We start from the raw sequence: 23,332 nt of genomic DNA, 5'->3' as shown, positions 1-23,332 counted from the left end.
GGAAGCCCTTGTGGTAAATTCAATTGATTGGACATGATTTGGAAAGGCACACCTGTCTCTGCACGGTCCCACAGTTGACAGTGCATGTCAGTGCAAAAACCAAGCCATGAGATCAAAGGAATTGTCCGTAGAGCTCCGAGACAGGACTGTGTCAAGGCACAGATCTGGGGAAGGGTACCAAAACTTTTTTGCAGCATTGAAGGTCTCCAAGAACAGTGGCCTCCATCATTCTTAAATGGAAGATTGGAACCAAGACACTTCCTAGAGCTGGCCTCCCTGCCAAACTGAGCAATCAGGGAGAAGGGCCTTGGTCAGGGAGGTGACTAAGAACCCGATGGTCACGCTGACAGAGCTCTAGAGTTCCTCTGTGGAGATGGGAGAACCTTCCAGGACAATCTCTGCAGCACTCCACCAATCAGGCCTTTATGGTAGAGTGGTCAGATGGAAGCAACTCCTCAGTAAAAGGTACATGAAAGCCCACTTGGAGTTTGCCAAAAGGTACCTAAAGGACACTCAGACCACAAGAAACAGAAACAGGTCTGATGAAACTCTTTGGCCTGAATGCTAAGCGTCACTTCTGGAGGAAACCTGGCACCATCCCTATGGTGAAGCATGGTGGTGGCAGCATCATGCTGTGGGGATGTTTTTAAGCGGCAGGGACTGGGGGATTGAGGGAAAAATGAACAGAGAGTACAGAGATATCCTTGATGAAAACCTGCTCCAGAGCGCTCAAGACCTCCGACTGGGGCGAAGGTTCACCTTCCAACAGGACAACGACCCTAAGCACACAGCCAAGACAACGCAGGAGTGGCTTCTGGACAAGTCTCGATGTCCTTGAGTGGTCCAGCCAGAGCCCGGACTTGAAACCAATCGTATATATCTGGAGACCTGAAAATAACTGTGTAGTGACGCTTCCCTTCCAACCTGAGAGCTTGAGAGGATCCGCAGAGAAGAAAAATGGGAAAACTCGTCATACCCAAGACTTGAGGCTGTAATCATTTCCAAAAAGGTGCATTCACAAAGAACTGAGTAAAAAGGTCTGAATACTTATGTAAATGTCTTATTTTGTTTTATAAATTTGCACACAAAATTACTTTTTGGCTGTCATTATGGGGTACCATGTGTAGATTGAGGAAAAACACTAATCCATTTTAGAATAAGCCTGAAAATTAACAAAATGTGTAAAAAGTCAGAGGGTCTGAATACACTGTACACACACACACACACACACACACACACACACACACACACAAAAAGAAAACACGAAAAGCAAAGCACATCCATATAAAACAAACATTCAGTAAAAAGTCCCTCTAACATCCACCTGAATTGCCCTAGAGCAGGGGTATCAAACTCCTAGTCCTCTGTAGCTCAATTGGTACATCATGGAGCTTGCAATGCCAGGATTGAGGGTTTGATTCCCAGGACCACCTGTATGTAAAATATATTCACGCAAGACTAAATTGCTTTGGATTAAAGCGTTTGATAATAGGCATATTTTAATCCATGGAGGGTTTAGTGTTTGCAGGTTTTTCCTTTCAATTAAGCACTAGACAACCAGGTGTGGGTCTCTAATTAGTTCCTTACTAATTAGAGACCTTAAAACATCAAGTACAAGGAAGGAGCGAAACCCCAGACACTTGGATTGAGTGACACCGGTGCGCTAGAGGCACCAAATCCACCAACTTTATGAAAAAACTATGAGATCACGAGGTGCAAAAAAACTAAAAGCAGATTTACCTATCTCTATGGAGATTGATGCCATCCCTGAGTCCGAGCTGAGATTTACTTCAAATGGAGAGATACTCAGCTATACAGAACTAATAAATACTGATAATGTGCTCAAGAGGTAATCCTACAGATTCACATCTTTCAATGAGAAACTGATTTTAATTAGATCAGTAAGGTGTAACTGTTGCCAAATAATTACATTAACATATATTGCTAAGAATGAGAGAGTAGTGTGGGTCTCTAACCCATGCCACCTGCACCAATGACAAACACACTAACCACTCTCCAATAAGGGATATCCCTAGAACATGTGCTTATTGGGCCAGTATAGTAAGGACCTGTCCACAAGCAAACCCAAACCCTCGGCACTTGTGTAGACCTGAAACAACCGTCTAGGTGTAAATAATAGGGTGAATGCACTTGAGTAAATCTCAGCTCTGTTAAAAATACTCAACAAAAACTATAACATTAAAAACAAGGTTATATTCCCCACCAACATTAGACAACTACAGAAAAATCCCTAAAATTGCTGAAATAAGTAATCAAAATCAGAGAACAGTCAGATTAACATAACTGACACAGACATGGTGGTGTAGCAGGACGATAGGAATGCCGTAAACCAAGAGGTTGGGAGTTAATGGATCAGTGGTTCAAATATCAGAGTCTTGATGGGCTCGGCCACAGTAACATGGGGTGACGTTTAATGATGAAACAAATGTTTTGGAGAATGTTTCTTTGGGATCATCAGGCGACTTCCGGACAACTGACACACAACGTTACAATGAAACGTGTCTAGAACATTCATATTTTAGAGATTGCCATGTTCTGTGTATGTTTGGTGGGAGTTTGGAATATTCTCCCAACCCTTAGAAAAACGTGTCTAGAACATATTGAATATTCAGTCAACATGGTAACCACATTCTGGGTAAGTTCTGTTTGACATTAACGGAATGGTCTCTTGGAAAGAGTCCTTGCACTTCACTGGAACATTCCTATGAAAACGGCAGACTCTTAAGGGAACTTCCTCTGAAGTTCTGGGAACGTTCGTTAGCAGGGTTTTGAGAGGTGGAAAATGCATGCACCTATTCACCTGGTTCCCAGTGGTCCCATCGGCTGCTAACTCCCCTCTTTCTCGCTGCCTTATTCGTGTGCTGTTCTGTACCCTGAAATAATGGCTTGAATAATAGGCTAGTTAGGAGTTTTATATGCAGAGACCATGGCATGTTTTCTAATATGTGGCAGTTAGCATTCAGACCTTATGACTGTACACTCCCAGTCAGTAGCCTTTTGGACATAGATTTGGACAGCTAACGGGTTATTTGTTGAATGAACATAACCCTGATCAATCCATCCCAGCGTCTCATATGTTATTACAAAATCACTGTTATATTACAGCTGTTATGATCAGCACATTTCAGCAATAAGTCTATTATGCAAATCACCTTGTCATCACTATCGACATCTGTAAATTATACAAAACGTTGTGACATGTAATTTGATTACTGCGCTAGTGTCAGAACATTGTTGCAAAATAATTTCATAGGATAGCTTCATGATCTAAAATGCTGCAATGTTTGTAGTGCCACGCATCGAGTCCTACGCCACCAGTTTATCGAGTGGTTCCCCTAGTGCTGGCATGGCGCAATTGGCAGAAAGCCAACTTTTTTAATGTCTATGCAAATGCACATAAAAAAGGTAGGTTTTTTGTGTGAAAATTAGGTGAAATAAGATTACTATTCTGCCCTACAAAGCAAAAAAGGCAGTAACTGCTCATAGTGTAGAACTGAGAAAGACCGCTTTTATTTACCTTGTTTCACAGTAACTTTATGCAGTTACTGCTAACATGACCCTCACTTTCTCCAAAACACAAGAAACTTGTCCGCATGCATTTCATATATATATATATAAAAAAAATAGCTTATTTGAGCAGTTACTGCCTTTTTGCTTGGTAGGGCAGTATTGGTTGTGAATAGGCTACGCTGTGGTTTAGTTGTTTTGTTCACCCTGTTCAGATGCATAGGAACTCTTAACTTAAAAGGTTGGTTTCTTTTTGAATGTGAACACATCTGGAAAAAAAAAAAAAAAAAAACTATTTCAATGGACCCAATTATCCAAAATACAGTAATGACATGACTAGAAAGTGATGTATATAAAATAGCTGTAATATTCTAGCAAGTGAATGCTGCATAGTTATACATGACTTCATTGTCAAAGATGTGTGTATCATTTATAAAACAGATAAGAAAATTACATTTCATAATGGTTCAAAAGGAGAAAAAGAACACACTGTTGGTTCGACTCAGCACACTTATCCATTCCTTCCCTTATCAGTCAAGGGGTGGCCTATACTATGTGCAGTGTTAGACAAAACAAACCAGATTTTTGGATGTTTAGGTAATACCCCAGCATCCTCTTATGTAAACATATATTAAACATAAATATTATTTCCCCCCCCCCAATCTCAGAGAAGTATCCCAAACAATACCAATCCTCCCAAACTGGGCACAGCCAAGACAAAGCACCGTCTCGATTTGAGATGTTTAAACAGTTTCAGTTACATGTACATGGAGGACAAAAGGACCAAGACTCTTGACGGCCGTTCACATTGGGTAGGCAATAAGTGGTCGAATCTCTGACCTCGAAGGATCTTCTGGGCTTACCTCACCTCCTTGCCTATGATTGAGTCAACCTTCACCTCGAACCTCCGGTTGCTCTGGCTCAGTCAGAGGTCTTCCTGCTCTTTGACCAGCCAGACCCCATTTCTGGGCCTCTTCATAGAGTTTGTCCTCAGCCTCATCAGTCCTTTTCCTTTTCTGGTCCCTCCAGCAAGGCATTCTGTTGCATTCCTTCAAAACCCGGTCTTTGTGCAGCATGGCAGGAACAGGGACTCCAATGATATTGACTGGGCAAGGCACAAAGTTCACTCTCCTCAAAGTGACTGATTTTGCGGAGTTTCCGGTACCTTCCAAATGCAGTGCTTGTGTCCCTGTTAGAGATGGTGGCCGATGAGAGTTGGGCACCGTTACCTCTTCTGACCACACCTGTGTGGAACTGCAGTCTCGCTGTGTGGCCTGTAGAGGGTCCAATTATGTTTGTCAGTCTTATGTATGACTGCATCTGGACAGGCCCAACAGCCAATTCCGGTGGTTTTGAGAGGACCGTCTGTTTGAGAGACTCCTTTGACAGATTTGTCAAAAGAATCTTGGGTTGATTCTTCAGGACGACTTTCGCTGCTGCACTTAACAAAGCATAGTTGATTTCAGTGTTCTTGTCCAGAGGTTTTCGACTCTTCTTTTTGCCCGTCTTTTTAACCTTTGAGGCACCAATGTCCAGAGTACACTGCGTCTTTACTACAGGCCTGAGTACTGAAGTACAAGACCTGTAACCATAAACATCCTTACTTTTAAGTACAGTAGGCTTGTGACCTTCATCTTTGAGTCCCTCAATAAAAGTGGCCAGTTCCTTTTCACTGTCAAAAAGGTCTTCTGACATAGGACTGAATGCCTTCAGGGTCTCCAGTAGAGTAGTTTGGCCAGCTGAGGTGAACCGCGACCATGACAGGACAACCTTCTCTGCAGCTTCCTTACAATTCATGGCATATACCATCTGTTAGCATTGGCAATACTCACGTCCGAGATTAGCCCTGTGGGAAAGAAAAGTAAAATCAATTAGAAAATGTGCAGTGACTTCATACTAAGACTTCTGTGAATCATTGACATTCAAAAACTTGAACATGGGACATTTCAGGTTGCTTATTATGTAGGCTAACATTTGAGTCAAAGTACCACAGACAAAAAGGGAAAACCCAGACATCACAGGGGGTATAAATCTGAAGCATTGGTTTAGAACTTCCAGTCACCACCAAATGTGGTGATGAGCGGAAGTCCAGTGGCAGGAAGTGTGAGAAAATGGTTCTAGATTAAACTTGGCTGACATTCTTTTAATTCTCAAGATTCAATCTCAATACAGCTTTTGGTTCCTTGTGCACTCTTTCCTGCATAATTAAAAAAAAAGAATCTGCTTCAACTAGCGAGTTAATGCGACCACCATCTGACTTACGGAATTAATAAGGTGACCGGGCATCATATTTTGTAAGCTTTCTGCTGTGTTTGAGAAGTCAAAGCCCTTTGGATGAGTTCTGTACACCTGCCACCATTTGATATTCTTGAGTTCTGCGCCAAGCAGAGCAGGCAGGCCCGTTGCCCTAGCGACTCCAGACACTGTACACATGCAGCTTCAGAGCCAGTACTGTTCTTCCTTCAGACAAGCATGCATTACCTTTGTACATTTTACAAGCGAATGTGAAGGAGATTTAAAAATGAACAAACTCAAAATACAGAAGCTCCCACACACAAATAACAGCTGGATAACCAGTCTTTGTGCTCGTTAGCATATTTAGCTAGCAGCCTCCATGGAAATTCAACATTTTGCTAATTTTCTGATAAGACGCTCAAATGGTATTTGGCTGTTTTTAGCACCTTCTGTGCACTAAGCCGGTAATACCGTAAATCCCAGGATGCTATGGAGGACAATTGTTTTATTTATTTTGTTAATCAGGGATATCACACAACCCTAATGGAGGCATTGTTATTAGAATATCTGTCACGTAGAGGGGATGACAAGTTATAGACAGCAGTTGGTCAGAAATGTTTTTAATACAGAGGGTGGTTCTTTAACGGAATGTGTACAAGTAGGTTAAAAAGAGATGAAGTGAAAGCCTATTGGAGGATAGCGCTCCACGACAAGGGATCGGCATGACAGCAAGCTGTTCAATACTGAGCCATACTTACTGACGAGTGGTGTGGATTGGTATAGCTCGGCTCAGTCCCACAGTATGTTGTCAATAGCAGTGTTTACGTTAGCCGGCAACTACCGGCTTTTAGCCAATAAAAAATAAATAAAAACATGAAGCCAATAAATAGCTGACCAAATTGACAGGTAGAAAATACATTTGCATTGCACAATTATGCTTTTTATTAATTTGACATACAGTGGCTTCTGAAAGTATTCACTGCGCGACTTTCTAGATGTTGTTAGAGCCCAAATTTAAAGTGGATTAAATTTAGATTTGTCATCACTGGCCTACATACAATACCCCATGTCAAAGTGGAATTATGTTTTTCTACAAGTTAATAAAAAGCTGAAATATCTTGAGTCAATAAGTTATGGGAAGCCTAAATAGGGTCAGGAGTAAAATTGTGCTTAACAAGTCACATGGACTTTTCAGCTCTGTACCCCACACACACACACTTTTTTTTTTTAAGTACCTCAGAGCAGTGAATTGCAAAACAGATTATTGCCACAAAGACCAGGGAGGTTGTCCAATGCCACCCATTGGTAGATGGGTAAAAATAAAAATAAAGCAGACATTGAACATCCCTTTGAGCACAGCAAAGTAATGAATTACACTTTGGATGGTGTACCAATAGACAGTCACTACAAAGACACAGGCGTCCTTCCAAACCCAGTTGCCAGAGAGAAAGGAAACCACTCAGGGATTTCACCATGAGGACAGTTGTGACTTAAAAAAAAAAAAAAAAGTTATTTTAATGGCTGTGATCGGGGGGGAAATAGGATGGATCAACATTGTAGTTAGTTACTCTACAATACTAACCTAAATGAACAGCTGGAAAGGAAGCCTTTACAGAATAAAAACATTCCAAAACATGCACCCTGTTTGCAATCTGGCACTAAAGTAAAACTGCAAGAAATGAACTAGAAGTCCTGAATACAAAGTGTTATGTTTGGGGCAAAGCCAACACGTCACTGAGTACCACTTCACAACTTCCATGGTCGTGGCTGCATCATGTTATGGGTATGCGCATCATTGGCTAAAAATAAAACTGAATAGCGCTAAGCACAGGCAAAATCTTAGAGGAAAACCTGGTTCAGCCTGCTTTCCAACAGAAACGGAGACAAATTCACCTTTCAGCATGGCAATAACTAGGGTTGCACATTTTGGAGAATATTCAGAGGTGGAAACTTTGTGGGAATTAACATAAATACTAATTAATATTAAAACCATTTAAATGTAGATGTTTTTTGCATTGGATATATTTACCATATAATATGGATACAAACAACTTACCTTATAATAAGTAGACAATTGCAAATTAAATCCTTCCAATAGAAATAACAACAATTTAGTACCGAAATGAACTTTAATTGAGTTGACTCTTCATATGGGATGATTTCACTGAACAAAAGGGATTATTGAATGATCTATTACATCTCCCAAAAACATTTTCAACATAAGACCATAGTCTAGAAACTAAAGCCTTGGTTGTCTTCCTCTCAAGCTTCTATATCTTCTCACTGGACCTCCTCAATGTCCACCTCTTGAACATCAGACTGCAGCCTCATCTTCACGGTTACTTTCCAACCTTGTTGAGGATGGCTCATTGTCAGGCTCAAATCCTCAAATTTGCCCGGATGCCCACCAATTTTTCAACCCTTGTATTGGTCAGCCTGTTGTGTGCTTTGGTGTGTGTCCCAAACAAGGACCAGTTGCGCTCTGAGGTGGCTGATGTTGGGATTTGGAGGATGGAGGCAACAGGGGAAAGAGCCAGATCCACAAAGTCCCTTCCACCAGGTGGCTGATGAGATATGTTGGCACGACTGCCATATTGCATCTCCATCCCAAAGCCCTTGATTGGATGTGTAATTCGCAAGACTGCCAAGAACCTTGCCCTTATCCAGGCCAAGGTGGCGAGACACGGTAGTGATGATACCATAGGCCTTGTTGATCAGGATGCTCTTGCCAGCATACTTGGGGTCCAACATGTACGCTGCGGTGTGTATGGGCTTCAGGCATAAGTCTTCACGCTTTTTGATGCATTTCAGATCTGCAGTTTCCTCTGCTTGGAGCAACAGTGAAGTGGGCAGGGCAGTATGGATTTATTCTCTTACATCTGCAAGCAGAGTCTGAACATCGGACAGGATGGCATTGTCTCCCTCAATCTGTGCAATGGCTACTGCTATAGGTTTCAGGCTGCTTACCACTCTCCCAAAATACATCCAGGAGGATCCTCTTGATGGGGCTGTCCATAGACTGATATGGACATTTCTTGGAGAGACTCCTTCCCCTACACAAGACTGTCAAACATGACAACACCACCCCAACAGGTGTTGCTGGGCAGCTTCAATGTGGTCCTCTTATGTCTCACTTTGCTTGGAGAAGTCGATTTCTGCTATAACTTGATGACCCTTCACATACCTAACCATTTCCTTGGCTCTTGTAGAGTATCCATTGTGTTCAGTGCCATGTCCTTGATGAGTAGATTCAATGCATGCGCAGCTCAGCCAATGGGTGTGATGTGAGGGTAGGACTCCTCCACTTTAGACCAAACAGCCTTCATGTTCACAGCATTGTCTGTTACCAGTACAAATACCTTCTGTGGTCCAAGGTCATTGATGACTGCCTTCAGCTCACATGCAATGTAGAGACCAGTGTGTCTGTTGTCCCTTGTGTCTGTGCTCTTGTAGAATACTGGTTGAGGGAGTGGCGATGTAGTTAAATATTCCTTGCTCACAAACATTCGGCCACCCATCAGATCGCAATACAGTCTGCTTCCTCTATGATTTGCTTGACCTTCACTTGAACACTGTTGAACTCTGCATCCAGCAAATTAGTAGATAAAGCATGTCTGGTTGGAGGGGTATATGCTGGGTGAAGAACATTCAGAAATCTCTTCCAATACACATTGCCTGTGAGCATCAGAGGTGAACCAGTTGCATACACACCTCGAGCAAGACATTCATAAGCATTTCTGACTGCGTTCCTCCATTGAGTCAAAAAACTTCTGATTCCAGGAGGACCATGAGCTGTTGCTATCGATAAGGTGTCTGATTCATCATTTTCACCTCAAATAGAAGTAGAGGGACTTTTGTCAGAAGTTGCTTGTTGTGAGCGCTGAGGGAACTTTATGCACTTGGCCAGATGATTCTGCATATTTGTTGCATTCTTCACATATGATTTGGCACAGTATTTTACAGCTTTTCCTTCTGCATTAGCTGCAGTAAAAATCACGCCACACAGTGCCTGTGGCAATTCCTGTAAAGATGAGGGGGGAGTAAAAAAAAAAAAATGTAATTCTTTGAACAGATAAATAGTTAACTTCTTATGGACAGACGTTCCACTAGCGGAATGCCTCACCAATATCCAATGGTAGCGCCTGGCGCAAAATACGAAAAACCTTAAATGCTATAATTTCAAACATATGACTATTTTACACCATTTGAAAGATAAGACTCCTTTATCTAACCACATTGTCCGATTTCAAAAAGGCTTTACAGCGAAAGCAAAACATTAGATTATGTCAGGAGAGTAGCCAGCCAGAAATAATCACACCCATTTTTCAAGCTAGCATATATGTCACAAAAACCAAATCCACAGCTAAATGCAGCACTAACCTCTTCATCAGATGACACTCCTAGGACATTATGTTATACAATACATGCATGTTTTGTTCAATCAAGTTCATATTTATATAAAAAAAAAAAACGATTTTTACATTAGCATGTTTTGTTCAGAACTAGCAAACCCACCGAAAACTTCCGGTGAATTTACTAAATTACTCACGATTAACGTTCACAAAATACATAAATTATTTTAAGAATTATAGATACAGAACTCCTTTATGCAATCGCAGTGTCAGATTTTAAAATAGCTTTTCGGTTTAAACACATTTTGCAATATTCTGAGTAGATAGCCCGGCCATCACGGCTAGCTATTTTGACACCCACCAAGATCGGCACTCACCAAACTCCGATTTACTATCAGAAAAATTGGATTACCTTTGCTGTTCTTCGTCAGAATGCACTCCCAGGACTTCTACTTAACCTGTTAGGGTATAGGGGGCAGTATTTTCACGTCTGGATAAAAAAAATGTACCCGATTTAATCTGGTTACTAATCCTACCCAGTAACTACAATATGCATATACTTACTATATATGGATAGAAAACACCCTAAAGTTTCAAAAACTGTTTGAATGGTGTCTGTGAGTATAACATAACTCATTTGGCAGGCAAAACCCTGAGACAGATTCTGACAGGAAGTGGATACCTGATGTGTTGAATTGACTTTAAGCCTATACCATTGAAAAACAAAGGGGGTGAGGAATGTTTTGGCACTTCCTATTGCTTCCACAAGATGTCCCCAGCCTTTACAAAGTGTTTTGAGTCTTCTACAGTGAGATCTGACTGAAGAAGAGCTTTGGAACGGCGATGGCCCATTAGACACCTGGCGTGCGAGTTGATGGTGGGTACTCTCATTCCGAAACGTTTTAAAAGAGAACCCAATGGTCCGCCTTGAATTTTATTCATGTTCTGGTTAAAAAAGGCCCTAATGATTTATGCGATACAACGTTTGACATGTTTGAACGAACGTAAATATATTTTTTCCGTTCGTGAAGTGAAGTCCGGCTGGCTTAGATCATGTGCTACAACACGGAGATTTTTGAACAAAACTACATTCGTTATGGACCTGGGATTCTTTGGAAGTGACATCTGATGAAGAGAATCAAAGGTAATGGATTATTTACATAGTATTTTCGATTTTAGATCTCTCCAACATGGTGGTTAGTCTGTATCGCAATGCGTATTTTTCTGGCGCAATGCTCAGATTATTGCAAAGTGTGATTTCCCAGTAAGGTTAATTTTAAATCTGGCAAGTCCTTTGCGTTCAAGAGATGTAAATCTATAATTCTTTGAATGACAATATAATATTTTACCAATGTTTTCTAATATTAATTAATTATTTTGTTGTCATGACTTGACTGCCGGTATTGGAGGGAAACGATTTCCTGAACATCAACGCCATAGTAAAACGCTGTTTTTAGATATAAATATGAACTTGATAGAACTAAAAATGCATGCATTGTCTAACATAATGTCCTAGGAGTGTCATCTGATGGAGATTGTAAAAGGTTAGTGCATAATTTTAGCTGACTTTATGGTTTTGGTGACGCCTGTCTTTGAATCGACAATGCATTACACACAGCTATTGTCAATGTACTCTCCTAACATAACCTAACTTTATGCTTTCCCCGTAAAACCTTTTTGAAAATCGGACAACGTGGTTAGATTAAGGAATGTTTATCTTTCAAAGGGTGTAAGTTAGTTGTATGTTTGAGAAATTTGAATTTTGACATTTATTTGGTTTCAAATTTGCCGCTCTTGAAATGCACCTGCTGTTGATAGGGTGCGCCACGGGTGGCACGCTAACGTCCCACATAGCCCCAAGAAGTTAACCAAAAATGTTTGTTTTGGTTCGAAATAATCCATAGTTATATCCAAATAGTTCCGTTTTGTTTGTGCGTTCAAGTCACTATCCGAAGGGTAACACACCGGCGCGTTTCGTGACAAAAATTCTAAATATTCCATTACCGTACCTAGAAGCATGTCAAACGCTGTTTAAAATAATTTGCGATTTCTCGTAAAACCGCGATAATATTCCAACCGCGCGACGTATTCGTTCAAACACTGAAAGAAAAAAATTGAGTCGTCTCGTGCACGCGCGCCTCAGTGTTATTGTTCCCAGAAGGACCACTCACAAAAACCCCTGCTGTTTTTCACCCAGAGACTGCAGAGCTCTCATTCCACTTTCTTGCGCATTCCTAGAGCCAATGAAAGCCTTAGAAAATGTCACGTTACAGCAGAGAATTTTTTTTTTTGATAGACATGCCCTAGAAGGACAAGAAATGGTCACAGGGCACTTCCTGTATAGAATTTTCAGGTTTTGGCCTGCCATATGAGTTCTGTTATACTCACAGACACCATTCAAACTGTTTTAGAAACTTTAGGGTGTTTTCTATCCAAATCTACTAATTATATGCATATTCTAGTTTCTGGGCAGGAGTAGTAACCAGATTTTAAAAAAAATAAAAAATAAAATAAAATCGGGTATGTATTTTTATCCGGCCGTGAAAATACTGCCCCCTATCCAAAACAGGTTAAGCAGTTTAATCTAACTCCTTAGTAAGATGTTTTAAAATTAAAAACAGGTGAATTAACACTCAGCAGGTTCAAGCAAGCTAAAACCCACATGGTAGCAAAAACTACCTAGCAGAAATTCTTAAGTTACAAATAATTTAAACACTTTGCTGTAGGCTACTAATTAGTAGTTAAAAAATGTCTCGTAATATACACTGCTCAAAAAAATAAAGGGAACACTTAAACAACACAATGTAACTCCAAGTCAATCTCACTTCTGTGAAATCAAAAAATGTCTCGTAATATACACTGCTCAAAAAAATAAAGGGAACACTTAAACAACACAATGTAACTCCAAGTCAATCTCACTTCTGTGAAATCAAACTGTCCACTTAGGAAGCAACACTGATTGACAATAAATTTCACATGCTGTTGTGCAAATGGAACAGACAACAGGTGGAAATTATAGCCAATTAGCAAGACACCCCCAATAAAGGAGTGGTTCTGCAGGTGGGGACCACAGACCACTTCAGTTCCTATGCTTCCTGGCTGATGTTTTGGTCACTTTTGAATGCTGCCGGTGCTTTCACTCTAGTGGTAGCATGAGACGGAGTCTACAACCCACACAAGAGGCTCAGGTAGTGCAGCCGGATTGGAGCACATTCAACAAAACCTGAAGAAAGATGTGTTTTATGAGTGTGGGCACTGTTTATAATCTGCCTCGCCTTGCAAACTGTTGATTGTGGCCTGTGGAATGTTGTCCCACTCTAACGGCTGTGCGAAGTTGCTGGATATTGGGCACATGGTCAATCTGACATTTACATTGGCCATGCAGCATTTACGGTGATATGGCCTCAGCAGAAGTCAGGGCATTCATTCATACTTCTTGAGCTTGATGGAGCACTGCAGAGCTGTTGTCACGTGAGTGTCTTCTACAGGATGTATCGCCCCCACCTACCGTCAACCAATCATGTCTATGCTGAGATAAGGCAGAGGGCTCTGTATGTTACCAAATTTGTGAGGCGCATGGCGATGCGGTACGGAGCTCGATTTGGCCTCCGCATGCATCCGGTGGCACCGCAATTGCATCACACCCTCCATATGGAGAGTCCTGGTCCAGCTGGTCTAGGCTGTCGTTGCTGCTTGCTGGTCTCACAATTATTTTTCCTCACCAGCTCAAGTTCTCTTCAGTATATTCCGGCTTTAATAGCGGTAGGTCCCTATGTAGAAGAATGTGTCGCTGTTCAGCTCTTTTTGGAAAGAGGAATCAGACACACCCATTGTAGCTAATTATTTAGCAGTTGCGAATAGACTGGACGGTAACATTGCTCCCGTGAACCAACAAACTTAGTCCATCCCCGTTTTGAAAATAATGTCTTTGAGGACGGGAACAGGGAAGTATGGCTCCCGTCAAAGCTGTTTGTAACTAACCCAAGGTAGACCACTGCCTGTCGTTTCCAATGGGAAGCAATTAGTCATAGTGGGCAGAACAAGCAAGGAGGGAGCGGAGTCGAGCACGAGCTAGCAAGATCCTATTAGTCATAGTGGGCAGAACAAGCAAGGAGGGAGCGGAGTCGAGCACGAGCTAGCAAGATCCTATTGGCACTTTCTCATTTATTTCTGTCAGGTACCACCTACTCTGAAGTGTGCAATAAAGCAATTCACCCATGCACTCCTAAACAATTCCATTTTTGGAAACCTTGGCAAAAAGTGAAGTCTTAAACAAAAAAAACAGTCCCCTGTTCATAAAAGACAGTAGTTTTCAGAACAGAAAATTGTATTGAGATCAAATGTTTCATTGATGAACACATTTGCAGAACGTCAGCCAAAATTAAAAACTTGTGCCATCTTCTCCCACTGGGCTTCCTCACCATCATATTTTGTAGTGAATGCTTCACACTTAACTTCTTATGGCTTGGGAGCAGTATATGAACATCTGGATGAGAAGCGTGCCCAAAGTAAACTGCCAGTTACTCAGGCCCAGAAGCTAGGATATGCATATAATTGGTAGATTTGGATAGAAAACTCTAAAGTTTCCAAAACTGTTAAAATAATGTCTGAGTATAACAGAACTGATATGGCAGGCGAAAACCTGAGGAAAATCCATCAAGGAAGTGGGATTTTTTTGATGTGGCCATTTTCAATTGAATGCCTGTAGAGTATCTAATGGGTTAGGACCCAGATTGCAGTTCCTATGGCTTCCACTAGATGTCAACAGTCTTTAGACATTGTTTCAGGCTTGTTTTCTGAAAAATGAAGAATGAGACCTTTCTGTCAGTGGACTGTAGAATCATGCGTGACCGAGTGCACGCTCCTTCATTGTTTTTCCTTTCTATTGAACATGCTGTTGTCCAGTTTAAATATTATTGATTATTTACACAATTGTCAAACGATGTTTATAATTAATCCTCAGGTTGTCATGTTGACGAACTTCACCCGTACTATTAGGATGCATTCCTCTGCATGTTTTGACCGCCTTCGAGCCAGTGGATTACTGAACAAAACTCGCCAACAAAACAGAGTTTGGGATATAAAGAGGGACTTTATCGAACAAAAACGAACATTTATTGTGTAGCTGGGTCTCTTGTGACTGCAACCATATGAAGATCTTCAAAGGTAAGTGATTCATTTTATTGCTATTTCGGACTTTTGTAATTCCTTCAATTGGTTGTAAAATGTTTGTATGCTTTTGTAAGCGGGGCGCTGTCCAGAGATAATCGCATAGTATGTTTTCACCGTAAAGCCTTTTTGAAATCTGACAAAGCGGCTGGATTAACAAGTTAATCTTTAAGCCAATGTATAACACTTGTATTTTTTATGAATGTTTATTATGAGTATTTTTTTATGACCATTTCTGTATTTTGAATTTGGCGCTCTGCAATTTCACCGGATGTTGTCGAGGTGGGTCGCTAGCGCAATGCCTGCGCCAGAAAGGTTAACTTTTTATGGATAGGGGGCAGTATTTTCACGGCCGGATAAAAAAACGTACCCGATTTAATCTGATTATTACTCCTGCCCAGAAACTAGAATATGCATATAATTATTAGCTTTGGATAGAAAACACCCTAAAGTTTCTAAAACTGTTTGAATGGTGTCTGAGTATAACAGAACTCGTTTGGCAGGCCAAAACCTGAGAAGATACCAAACAGGAAGCACCCTCTGACCATTTCTTGGCCTTCTTTGTTATCTCTATCCAAAACAGGGGATCTCTGCTGTAAAGTGACATTTTCTAACGCTCCCATAGGCTCTCAGAAGGCGCCAGAACATTGAATGATGACTTTGCAGGCCATGGCTGAAAAACAGCAGCGCATTTGGTAAGTGGTCGCGCGTGCACGAGAAGAGTCCATGTTTACATTTTCAGTTTTTGAACGAAAAACTCCCGGTCGGAATATTATCGCTTTTTTACGAGAAAAATCGCATAAATTGATTTTAAACAGCGTTTGACATACTTCAAAGTAAGGTAATGGAATATTTTGAATTTTTTTGTCACGAAACACGCCAGGTGCGTCACCCTTCGGATAGTGTCTTGAACGCACAACAAAACGCAGCTATTTGGATATAACTATGGATTATTTGGAACCAAACCAACATTTGTTATTGAAGTAGAAGTCCTGGGAGTTCATTCTGACAAAGAACAGCAAAGGTAATCAATTTTTCTTATAGTAAATCTGAGGTTGGTGAGTACCTAACTTGGTGGGTGTCAAAATAGCTAGCACGTGATGGCTAGAATATTGCAAAATGTGCTTTCACCGAAAAGCTATTTTAAAATCGGACACCGCGATTGCATAAAGGAGTTCTGCATCTATAATTCTTAAAATAATTGTTATGTACACTGCTCAAAAAAATAAAGGGAACACTAAAATAACACATCCTAGATCTGAATGAATGAAATAATCTTATTAAATACTTTCTTTACATAGTTGAATGTGCTGACAACAAAAATCACACAAAAATAACCAATGGAAATCCAATTTATCAACCCATGGAGGTCTGGATTTGGAGTCACACTCAAAATTAAAGTGGAAAACCACACTACAGGCTGATCCAACTTTGATGTAATGTCCTTAAAACAAGTCAAAATGAGGCTCAGTAGTGTGTGTGGCCTCCACGTGCCTGTATGACCTCCCTACAACGCCTGGGCATGCTCCTGATGAGGTGGCGGATGGTCTCCTGAGGGATCTCCTCCCAGACCTGGACTAAAGCATCCGCCAACTCCTGGACAGTCTGTGGTGCAACGTGGCATTGGTGGATGGAGCGAGACATGATGTCCCAGATGTGCTCAATTGGATTCAGGTCTGGGGAACGGGCGGGCCAGTCCATAGCATCAATGCCTTCCTCTTGCAGGAACTGTTGACACACTCCAGCCACATGAGGTCTAGCATTGTCTTGCATTAGGAGGAACCCAGGGCCAACCGCACCAGCATATGGTCTCACAAGGGGTCTAGGGATCTCATCTCGGTACCTAATGGCAGTCTGGCGAACACATGGAGGGCTGTGCGGCCCCCCAAAGAAATGCCACCCCACACCATGACTGACCCACCGCCAAACCGGTCATGCTGGAGTATGTTGCAGGCAGCAGAACGTTCTCCACGGCGTCTCCAGACTGTCACATCTGTCACATGTGCTCAGTGTGAACCTGCTTTCATCTGTGAAGAGCACAGGGCACCAGTGGCGAATTTGCCAATCTTGGTGTTCTCTGGCAAATGCCAAACGTCCTGCACGGTGTTGGGCTGTAAGCACAACCCCCACCTGTGGACGTCGGGCCCTCATACCACCCTCATGGAGTCTGTTTCTGACCGTTTGAGCAGACACATGCACATTTGTGGCCTGCTGGAGGTCATGTTGCAGGGCTCTGGCAGTGCTCCTCCTGCTTGGTAGCGGTCCTGCTGCTGGGTTGTTGCCCTCCTACGGCCTCCTCCATGTCTCCTGATGTACTGGCCTGTCTCCTGGTAGCGCCTCCATGCTCTGGACACTACGCTGACAGACACAGCAAACCTTCTTGCCACAGCTCGCACTGATGGGCCATCCTGGATGAGCTGCACTACCTGAGCCACTTGTGTGGGTTGTAGACTCCGTCTCATGCTACCACTAGAGTGAAAGCACCGCCAGCATTCAAAAGTGACCAAAACATCAGCCAGGAAGCAGAAGAACTGAGAAGTGGTCTGTGGTCACCACCTGCCGAACCACTCCTTTATTGGGGGTGTCTTGCTAATTGGCTATAATTTCCACCTGTTGTCTATTCCATTTGCACAACAGCATGTGAAATTTATTGTCAATCAGTGTTGCTTCCTAAGTGGACAGTTTGATTTCACAGAAGTGTGATTGACTTGGAGTTACATTGTGTTGTTTAACCTCTCTGGCGCATGTGGGACGAACTCGTCCCACCTACGTAACAGCCACTGAAATCCAGTGGCGCGATTTTTGAATCGTTAGAAATACTATTACTTCAATTTCTCAAACATATGACTATTTTACAGCTATTTAAAGACAATAATCTCGTTAATCTAACCCCACTGTCCGATTTCAAAAAGGCTTTACAACGAAAGCAAAACATTAGATTATGTCAGCAGAGTGCCCAGCCAGAAATAATCAGACACCCATTTTTCAAGCTAGCATATCATGTCACATAAACCCAAACCACAGCTAAACGCAGCACTAACCTTTTATGATCTTCATCAGATGACACACCTAGGACATTGTGTTATACAATACATGCATGTCTGTTCAATCAAGTTCATATTTATATCACAAAACAGCTTTTTACATTAGCATGTGACGTTCAGAAAAAGCATAACCCCCGCAAACTTCCGGGGAATTTACTAACAGTTTGCTAAATTACTCACGATAAACGTTCACAAAAAGCATAACAATTATTTTAAGAATTATAGATACATTACTCCTCTATGCACTCGATATGTCCGATTTTAAAATAGCTTTTCGGATGAAGCACATTTTGCAATAATCTAAGTACATAGCCCGGCATCACAGGGCTAGCTATTTAGACACCCACCCAGGTCAGCCTCCACCAAAATCACATTTCCTATAAGAAAAATGTTCTTACCTTGCTTGTTCTTCGTCAGAATACACTGCCAGGACTTCTACTTCAATAACAAATGTTGGTTTGGTCCCAAATAATCCATCGTTATATCCAAACAGCGACGTTTTGTTCGTGAGTTCTAGACACTATCAGAATGGTTAATCACGGTCTCGAGCATGGTGCATTGGCGTGACAAAAAATGTCTAAATATTCCATTACCGTACTTCGAAGCATGTCAACCGCTGTTTAAAACCAATTTTTATGCCATTTATCTCGTAGAAAAGTGATAATATTCCGACCGGGAATATGCATTGAGCCTAAACAGCCGAATTAAATTTCTCCTCAGGAGCGAATCGTGCACGCGCCTCATTCAAAGGTCCTCTGAGCCGCCACTTACCAAAGCCGATAATGTGTTTCAGCCTGAGGCTGCCTCGTCAACCTTCAGTTATTTCCCGGGTTCTGAGAGCCTATCGGAGCCCTGGGAATTGTCACGTTACAGCTAAGATCCTTACTTTTCAATAAACAGATGCAAGACGCACGACTCCTTGTCAGACAGGGTACTTCCTGCTTGAATCCTTGTCAGGTTTTTGCCTGCCATAGGAGTTCTGTTATACTCACAGACACCATTCAAACAGTTTTAGAAAATTCAGAGTGTTTTCTATCCAAACCTGAACAATAATATGCATATTCTAGCTTCTGAGTTGGTGTAGGAGGCAGTTAAAAATGGGCACATATTTTTTCCAAAATTCTCAATACTGCCCCCTATCCCAAACAGGTTAAGTGTTCCCTTTATTTTTTTGAGCAGTATATTTTGTGAACGTTTATCGTGAGTAATTTAGTAAATTCACCGGAAGTGTTCGTTGGGAATGCTAGTCCTGAACATCACATGCTAATGTAAAAAGCTGGTTTTTGATATAAATATGAACTTGATTGAAGAAAACATGCATGTATTGTATAACATAATGTCCTAGGAGTGTCATCTGATGAAGATCATCAAAGGTTAGTGCTGCATTTAGCTGTGGTTTTGTTTTTTGTGACATATGCTAGCTTGAAAAATGGGTGTCTGATTATTTCTGGCTGGGTACTCTGCTGACATAATCTAATGTTTTGTTTTCGCTGTAAAGCCTTTTTGAAATCGGACAGTGTGGTTAGATAAAGGAGAGTCTTGTCTTTAAAATGGTGTAAAATAGTCATATGTTTGAAAAATGGACGTTTTCGGATTTGAGGACTTCGTTTTTCGCGCCACGCCCATCATTGGATATTGGAGCAGGTGTTCCGCTAGCGGAACGTCTAGATGTAAGAGGTTTTTAACCTGTTGGGGCTAGGGAGCAGTATTGAGAATTTTGGAAAAAATATGTGCCCATTTTTAACTGCCTCCTACACCAACTCAGAAGCTAGAATATGCATATTATTGTTCAGGTTTGGATAGAAAACACCCTAAAGTTTCTAAAACTGTTTGAATGGTGTCTGTGAGTATAACAGAACTCCTATGGCAGGCAAAAATCTGAGAAGATTTCATGCAGGAAGTGGCCTGTGTGACAAGGAGTCGTTCTTCTTGCCTCTGTTTATTGAAGAGTAAGGATCTTAGCTGTAACGTGACAATTCCTAGGGCTCCAATAGGCTCTCAGAACCCGGGAAAAACCTGAACGATGACGAGGCAGCCTCAGGCTGAAGCACATTATCGCCTTTTCCAAGTGTCCCATTAGGTGACAAAAGAATTAGGCACGTGCGCGATTCGCCCCCGTGGAGTATTTTCATTCGGCTGTTTAGCTTATTGCAGATTCCCGGTCGGAATATTATCTTTTTTCTACGAGATAAATTGCATAAAAATTTATTTTAAACAGCGGTTGACATGCTTCGAAGTACGGTAATGGGATATTTAGAAATGTTTTGTCACGTTCTGCGTCATGCGCGAGACCATGATTTAGCATTCTGATAGTGTCTAAAACGCACGAACAAAACGTTGCTGATGGAACATAACGATGGATTATTTGGGACCAAACCTACATTTGTTATTGAAGTAGAAGACCTGGGAGTGCATTCTGACAAAGAACAGGAAAGGTAAGACCATTTTTCTTATAGGAAATATGATTTTGGTGAAGGCTAAACTGGTTGGGTGTCTAAATAGCTAGCCCGTGATGGCTGGGCTATGTACTTAGAATATTGCAAAATGTGCTTCATCCGAAAAGCTATTTTAAAATCGGACATATCGAGTGCATAGAGGAGTAATGTATCTATAATTCTTAAAATAATTGTTATGCTTTTTGTGAACGTTTATCGTGAGTAATTTAGCAAACTGTTAGTAAATTCCCCGGAAGTTTGCGGGGGGGTATGCTTTTTCTGAACGTCACATGCTAATGTAAAAAGCTGTTTTTTGATATAAATATGAACTTGATTGAACAGACATGCATGTATTGTATAACATAATGTCCTAGGGTTGCCATCTGATGAAGATCATAAAAGGTTAGTGCTGCATTTAGCTGTGGTTTGGGTTTTTGTGACATTATATGCTAGCTTGAAAAATGGGTGTCTGATTATTTCTGGCTGGGCACTCTCCTGACATAATCTAATGTTTTGCTTTCGTTGTAAAGCCTTTTTGAAATCGGACAGTGTGGTTAGATTAACGAGAGTCTTGTCTTTAAATAGCTGTAAAATAGTCATATGTTTGAGAAATTGAAGTAATAGTATTTCAAACGTTTCAAATATCGCGCCACTGGATTCAAGTGGCTGTTAGGTAGGTGGGACGAATTCGTCCCACCTGCGCCAGAGAGGTTAATAAAAAAAAACTCCATCACCATTATCAGACAACTTAGGATGTCCCACACCTTAGCCTGGATATTTATTTTACTAGGCAAGCCAGGTAAGAACAAATTCTTATAATGACTGCCAAACCCGGACAACATTGGGCCAATTGGGCACCGCCCTATGGGACTCCCAATCATGGCTGGTTGTGATACAGCCTGGTTTCAAACCGGGGTGTCTGTAGTGATGCTTCAAGCACTGAGATGCAGTGGTCTAAGGCACCTTCCTACATTGTCCGAAAACGTCTGAAAATGCTGGTAGAAAATAGTGTTTTATTAAAGGGAAACTACACTGCATTTGTTTTACTACGACAGTACATATTTGTCCAGTCCCCCCCTAGCGGCTCGCCATAAACGCTGCGCCTTCGTAGCCTGGTAGGGGAATGCTTTATGTATGAGCCGCCCATGGCACACGTGTATTACCGGGAATACAATAGTGCAGATCTAGCGGCCACTATCGACTGCCTAGGCTACACGGGTTGTCCCATCCCCCTCCAGCTAGGCATTATTCGGAAACACTTTTCACGCCACTTTGGTAACTACCGAATGGACTTTTTCGCAGCAGGTTATGAAAATGGACGAAGGTTAAGGTTATAAAAGGCTTATCAAAATGCTATTCTAACCTGCTACTAAAATCACTTCGAAGTGGGGTGATAAGATTGTGTCCCGGAATTATTTTGCACTTTAGTTTAGGTTGTCTGTCAGAATACCTATCAATTTGACCACTTTTGCAGTAAAATATTTTTACACAACCAACCATTTCATAAAATGGGAGACAAGTTAAAAATCATGGTTGTGTTTTGTTCCACCTCGAGTAGTTACATTAGGGATATCAAAAAAAGAAGTGTAGAGCCGGCCTTGCCACTACGCACTAGCCTATAAACATTTTTGCGATATAGAGAGTAAACAGACTTGAATTCAGTCACATTAGTTAGTTAGATTAGTTGATGCCCCATTACTCATTCGATTATTTGAGTAGTTAGCTAGTCGGTAATCCCAACAACGAAAAAACTAATAAACATTATCTACAAACAAAGTGGATAGCCGGTTAGTAGCATTGTTCGGCTGGCCAGAGAAGAGGCAGGACATTTGAAACACGAGTCGACGTAGCTAAAGTTAGCTAGCTAGTTAGCCGTTACGTTTGAGGCCAGACCCCCCCAAAAAGCCTTACATTCCTGACTCGAGGAACAAGAGAACATAATGCCGTATTGACAAACCGGCTGGTAACGTTCGTTAAAGCTAGCTAACGTTAGCCATTTAAACACCTATGCTATCATGGCTTGCTATCCTTTCCCCCCATATCAGTTTGTGTAACGTTACCTTGTGCTGCTCCCTTGCGCCGATAACTCCGATCAAATTCGAACAGGGACACACTTTCTTTAAAAATATTAAAGGGAACTGCACTCACGCCTCCTCATCAAATATTGCTTTGACAGGTACAAATCCAGTCAAGGCTTGTCCAAAGTAAAATGGCAACTGATAGGGGTGTTTCAGTTTTTAAGAGCTGAAAGAGAAGACGGGCGGAGTTTCGTCTTCTTCTTTGGTATAATGGCGTTCCCACATTGATTTGTGCATGCCGCCACCTATTGTGCGGTAGTGTGTGATCGTTACATTTTTAATGACGGCAAAAAGAAAAAAAATGGCTTCACCAACTCACCCCATTAATCCATAAAAATGTAAATCACCAGTTGTGATTTTAGCATGTAAATCTTGGTGGGGCAAACAAACCGAAAAAAATGGGGAAGCATGCCAGCAAAGCCACTACACAACACTAAACAATACATTAATTGCACTATAATGGTACACAAAGATGTCCCAAAAGCAGAGTC

The 23,332-nt window shown here is 41.5% G+C and overlaps 1 pseudogene; it reads right to left on the bottom strand.

The window, feature by feature from the left end:
- Positions 1-3,081: 3,081 nt before the first annotated feature.
- Positions 3,082-22,991, bottom strand: LOC115166317 (uncharacterized; annotated as a pseudogene).
- Between the last annotated feature and the right edge of the window lie 341 nt (positions 22,992-23,332).

Source organism: Salmo trutta, chromosome 28 (genome assembly GCF_901001165.1).
Source record: "Salmo trutta chromosome 28, fSalTru1.1, whole genome shotgun sequence".
NCBI lineage: Eukaryota > Metazoa > Chordata > Actinopteri > Salmoniformes > Salmonidae > Salmo > Salmo trutta.
The sequence above is the reverse complement of the archived record's forward strand: the minus strand, read 5'-3'. Positions and strand labels throughout refer to the sequence as shown.